The sequence below is a fragment of the Elephantulus edwardii genome, unplaced genomic scaffold, assembly GCF_000299155.1.
Source record: "Elephantulus edwardii isolate Elephantulus edwardi_28Jun2011 unplaced genomic scaffold, EleEdw1.0 scaffold00287, whole genome shotgun sequence".
Taxonomy (NCBI): Eukaryota; Metazoa; Chordata; class Mammalia; order Macroscelidea; family Macroscelididae; genus Elephantulus; species Elephantulus edwardii.
This window is the reverse complement of record NW_006400037.1, coordinates 1,630,708-1,636,391: the sequence shown is the minus strand read 5'-3', so window position 1 is coordinate 1,636,391 and position 5,684 is coordinate 1,630,708. Positions and strand designations below refer to the sequence as shown.

General features: G+C 40.3%; 1 pseudogene; it reads right to left on the bottom strand.

Moving 5' to 3' along the window:
- Positions 1-303: 303 nt before the first annotated feature.
- LOC102863751 lies at positions 304-809 on the bottom strand (annotated as a pseudogene).
- Positions 810-5,684: the final 4,875 nt, after the last annotated feature.

The window sequence follows — 5,684 nt, the reverse complement described above, 5'->3', positions numbered from 1 at the left end:
CCACAGTCATCGTAATTGAAGGTTCACAGTGCTAATAACTGTTGCTTTGCTTTTTATTCTCCATGGAGCAAAGGTCTCCAAATCTGTGACTGTTATATTTTTCATAGAATTCAGGGTCTATTTTTTTCTCCCCACTCAATTCTTACGGTGCCAGGGTGCTTTCCACAATTTCATGAAGGTCAAATAAGGTTTAAAGCTTTCAGTCTCTCTTACCAAGATGCCTTTTGCTTGGTATATCCTTTTTGCCACATCTGTTATCTCCAAAAGTGGCTTTACATGACTCCTTCTGACAGCTTTGCAAATTCAATCTGGTTTCTCAAAGTGTCGAAAAATCAAATGCTCTCCTTGGAGGATTTTTATTCTTTAACTCCAAAAGTGTATCAATGCCCATATTAACTTCATCTTCATTTAACAACTGCATCACTAGTCAAGTAATAGGAAATGAACCATCTTGGACCATTGTTTGAGCCAACTGCTTATCCTACTGTATAACTCCATTTTGTAGGATAATTCCTTTTGTAATCTGTTCTTTGGTGATCAGAATAGATAGAAAATAATTGGTGTGGTAATCTTTATACTTTTCCTTCTTTATTTGACCTTTTCTGCTCCACTAATTTTTTTATCTGTCTTCGAATTTATCTGGGATGCATCAGTGATTCTATAATCATCTTTTATATCTACAGTAATAAGTGACATTTCTTCCAGAGAATTTACAGTATATTGGCATCCAACTCTTCTGTCATTATCTGTTCTCTTGACACATATTCACACTCATCTGAACGTATTCTTCCCGCTCAGGGGCACTCCATTCACTGTAGGCAAGCGAGCAGCCACTCTCAGCTGCTCGTGGCTACCCAGCTCTGTGGCCTGGGCCAAGCATGAGGCCTGGACACTCCATCTTAAGGCCCCATTTTGGGCCTTCTTCCCTGAGGTGCAATCAGGGCCACTGTTGATCCTTCCTGGCGCTCACTCCCTCAGCTTGAGCTGTGTCTCCCCTCCAGCTTCTTTAGGCCACAGTGTCCTAAAAACCAAGAAGAATTTTGTTCCTAACCACCTTCCAAGGGGTTGACAACCCCTCCCAGGTTTAGGTTGTGGTCCCTGGATGTTTCCAGTCTGCTGTGTTTCTAGGCACACTTTGTGCCCTGAGAGCACATCACTGGCCACCTCTCCCGGCCCAGACCAGTCTAGCTTCTTTAATCACTTAAATTTATTTCCTATACCAAGCTTCCTGGAGTAATTGCTCTTTCAAAACAGATGACTTGAAAGCTGAGAGATTATATTTTGACTCCAGGCCTGGTTTCTAGTCTTTCTTCTTATGCAAATCAATTTTACTGTTAAAAGATTTAAGTCATTTAAAGGGTCAAATGAAAAAAAAAAGAGGTTTTTTATTTCTTAAATAATCCTTTGGCATCTCTAGTGGCCTACTGGGTAGAGAATTGTGTCACTAACCCAAAGGTGGCAGCTCTCTGGTGATCTGAATCTGCCAGCTGCTCCACTGGAAAAAGATGGGCAGTCTCCTCCATATGATTTACGGTCCCAGAAAAACTGCTGGAAGGTTGGCAATGAGTTAGTTCTAACACAAAGGCAATGAGTTTTTTTTAAAAAATAGTAATTTGTAAAATGTATCAAAGGCAACAAGAATGAGAACAGATATATGGTATAAGAAAATGTTTTAAAGAATTAAAAGACAACAAAAAGAATTAAAAGATAGGATTTTTTAGGGGAGCTCTGGTGGCCTAGTGGCAAGAAGCTGCATTGCAATCCCAGAGGCGCACGGTTTGAATCCACCAGATGCTCTGCTGGGGAAGGAGGGACAATCTCCTCCTGTACCAGTCAGATCTGATTTGACGGCACACACACACACACACACACACACACACACAAATAATAAAAATTAAAAAATTTTTAAAAAAAGATATAGGTTTTTTAATATCGGTTTACATACAAAATCTACATATATTGTATTTCATTTACATATATAGTGTTGTTTTGTTGTTTTTTTAAAATACATTTTCTTTTATACTGGTTTAAAAATCAAAGTATAAGTTTCGGCGAGCTCTGGTGGCCTAGTGGCAGGAAACTGCACTGCAATCCCAGAGGTGCGTGGTTCAAATCCACCAGATGATCTGTTGAAGAAAGAGGAACAATCGCCTCCTGTACCAGTCAGATCCAATTTGACAGTACACACATACAAAGAATAAATAAATAAATAAAAATTAAAAAAAAATCAAAGTATAAGTTTTAATGACTTCCATGTTTGAGAGTCTACAGAGACACTTGATTTGTAGGTAAATAGGGCAGTCTAACAGTGGAGCCTTAACTCCATGTTAAAGTCTTGACAAGTGTCTGGAATTCACGCTGGATTTTTAAAACCTGATTTTTCAAAGGGACAGTTCCTTAACTTTGATGGCTGACTGACCTGACCATATGTCCTGCAGATGCCATTCCTTTTCTCTGAGGTTTGGCAGGTGGAAGGTATTGGGTCTATTTCTAGAGGATTTGTCCTTATAGACAAACAGATGCAAGGTAGCATGGGTCTTCTGAGATACTAAAAAAACCCCTCAAGGCCATCGCGTCAGAACTGGCTCCTAGCTGACCTTTCAGTAGGTTTTCAGAGTCTGTAAATTGTATGGGAGGAGAATGACCATCTTCCTCCCAAGGAGCTGCTGGTGGATTTGAACCACCAGAGGGTCACCACCTCTGGGTTGGCAGCATAGCTCCCTATATTCTAGACACCAGAGCTCCCTATTATGCATCATCATCATCATCATCATCATCATCATCATCATAAAGTGGGCATGAAGGCTTTTTGTATATGAGTCTCTACTCTGGAGACATGCAATGTCTCCCTTGTGCCTCTTCCTACTGCCCTCTCTGTGGTGGTGGTTGTTAGGTGCCGTGAAGTCGAGCATAATCCACAGTGATCCTGTGGACAACAGACCTGGACTCTGTCCTATCCTGTGCCATCCTCACAATCTCTGACACATTGCTACAGTCACTGTGTCAACCCATCTCATTGAGGGTCTTCCTCTCTTTAACTGACCCTCTACCCTTCCAAACATGATGTCCCTTTCCAAGGAAGAGCCTCTCTTGGCAACATGTCCAAAGTATGCAAGATTTCATCATCCTGGCCTCTAAGGAGCACTCTTGCTGCACTCTCTCTAAAGACATATCTGTTTGTTCTGTGGCAGTACCTGGGACACTCAATGTTCTTTTCTAACACCACAGCTCAACAGCATCTATACTTCTGTCATCTTCATTCACTGTCCATCTCTCACATGCACAGTGATTGAAAAGCCTTTGGCCTGAATCAAACACACCTTAGTCTTCAGACTGACATCACCGCTCTTCAGTATTTTGGAGGGTTCTCTGACTAAAGATGTGTTAAAATACAATTAAGTCTCCTGATCTGATTGCTGGTATCAAGGGAGTTGACTGTTGATCCAAGCAAGATGAAATCACTGACAACTTCATTCCTTTTGCCATCTATCATAATGTTGACTGCTGGTCTTGTGGTGAGGACCTTTGTTTTCTTGATGTGGAGATGTAATCCATATTAAAAGCTATGGTCCTTGATCTTTGCAACAAGCATTTTAAGTCTGTGTGGTCCCCTCCCCTCATACCACCTCCCTACCTCTGTATGCCTACTTCTTTTTCTGCCTCTTGCTGGTGTTGTGTATTAACGTGTCAGAACTAACTCACAGCAGACCCTCCAGTGGGATTTCCAGGGCTGTAAGTCACACAGGAGGAAGCTGTTCATCTTTCTCCTGCAGAGCAGCTGGTGGATGTGAACTGCCAGAGTGGTGCTGCCTTTATGTAGACCGTGTGACTCCCCAGGGACTATGTCACCAGAGCTTCCTAAGATATGACGTATCTAAATTCTTAAGACGGATCTCCAGAAACAGATATAACAGAGAAAGTAATTTTACTAATAACCTCAAACTCAAGCTGGCTGCCATCTAGTCGATTCAAAATCCTAGTGATCCTCCATCAGGTTCCAAGGTAGTCAATCCTAACAAAAGAGACTGCCCATTCCGTGGATTTGAGCAGCTGGAGAAGCAGGGCCTCGGGTTAGCGGAACAACTATCTAAGGACTGTGTCACCAGAGCTGCATACAATTAAAAAAAAACAACTACAAGCTACCAAAAAATCTTTTAAAATGCCCTAAATTTTAGATGGCATTTAGAAAAAACCTTGTCCTATCCCACCTTCCTAAGACCACCCTGTAATAAAAAACACTTGCGTGTCTCTTTGACTAATCATGAAATCTCATTATTACTGATCTATCACTGTCAAATTCTCTCTTCTAGATAACCTACCTTTAACTCCCCTAATGGTCTTTGAGCTGGTCAGGAATTCTGAAGCCCTTAGCTGTTTTTCTAATAATATAATAATGTATTGGGAAAAGTACAGCCAGAGTGGTCCTTGGAGGCAAAGATAACAAAGCTTCATCCCATACACTTTGGATTTGTTGGCAAGAGGAATAATGGACAGAGGCATCATGCATGGAAAGGTGGAGGGTCAGCGAAAGAAAGACCATCAATCAGAAGAACTGACAGAGTGACTGCAGCAATAAACTGAAGTGTGTGGGGGATGACAAGGACACACAGGAAAGCATGAAGTGCAGATCTTATGTTCATAGGGTCACTGAGTTGTACTTGACTCTACAGAACCTAACAACAGCATCCAATAGAGAGGTCATTTTCACTCCATGACAATGGACATTTCCCTGATCTTGGTCTCTGTTTCTCAATAAAGGTTACTCCTTTTTTCTTTTAAAAAAGACTTTTATGGTTTGCATACAAAATTCATATACATTGTATTTCATTCATGTACACTGTGCTTCATTCTGTCCTTCACACTGTGTTTTATACAATCATTCCCATATACTGTGTTTTATAAAACCATTTACCATTGATCTAGGTCCACTGTCCCCCTGTCTTTTTAGGTGGCCACTAGGTCTATCCTAATTCCTTCTATTATAGACCACCACGAAAGAGGGAATCCTGCTCTCTATACTTGTGCTGTGGTGCTTAAAATTCATCATATCTCATTTAGAGAAGAACTGTCACCAATTCTATATAAACTATTTAAAAAAAATAGAACAAGATGGAACACTCCCAGACTCATTCTATGAAGCAAACATATTCTTGATACCAAAGCCAGGAAAGGACACCACCAAAATAGAAAACTATAGGCCAATATCTCTTATGAACATAGATGCAAAAATCTTGAATAAAATATTGGCCGACAGAATACAATGATACATCAAAAAAATAATCCATCATGACCAAGTGGGATTCATAACAGGCATACAAGGATGGTTCAATATAAGAAAAACAATTACTGTAATTCATCATATTAACAAAGCAAAGAACAAGAACCACATGATCCTATCAATTGATGCAGAAAAGGCCTTTGACAAAATCCAACACCCTTTCCTGATGAAAACACTCAACAAAATAGGACTAGAGGGGAATTTCTTCAATAAAGTGAAAAGTATTTATGAAAATCCGAGAGCTAACATTATTCTCAATGGAGAGAGGTTAAAGGCATTCCCTTTAAGAACAGGAACTAGGCAAGGATGCCCATTATCTCCTCTCTTATTCAATATTGTATTGGAAGTCTTAGTGATAGCAATAAGACAAGATAAAGACATTAGAGGTATACAAATTGGCAAAGAG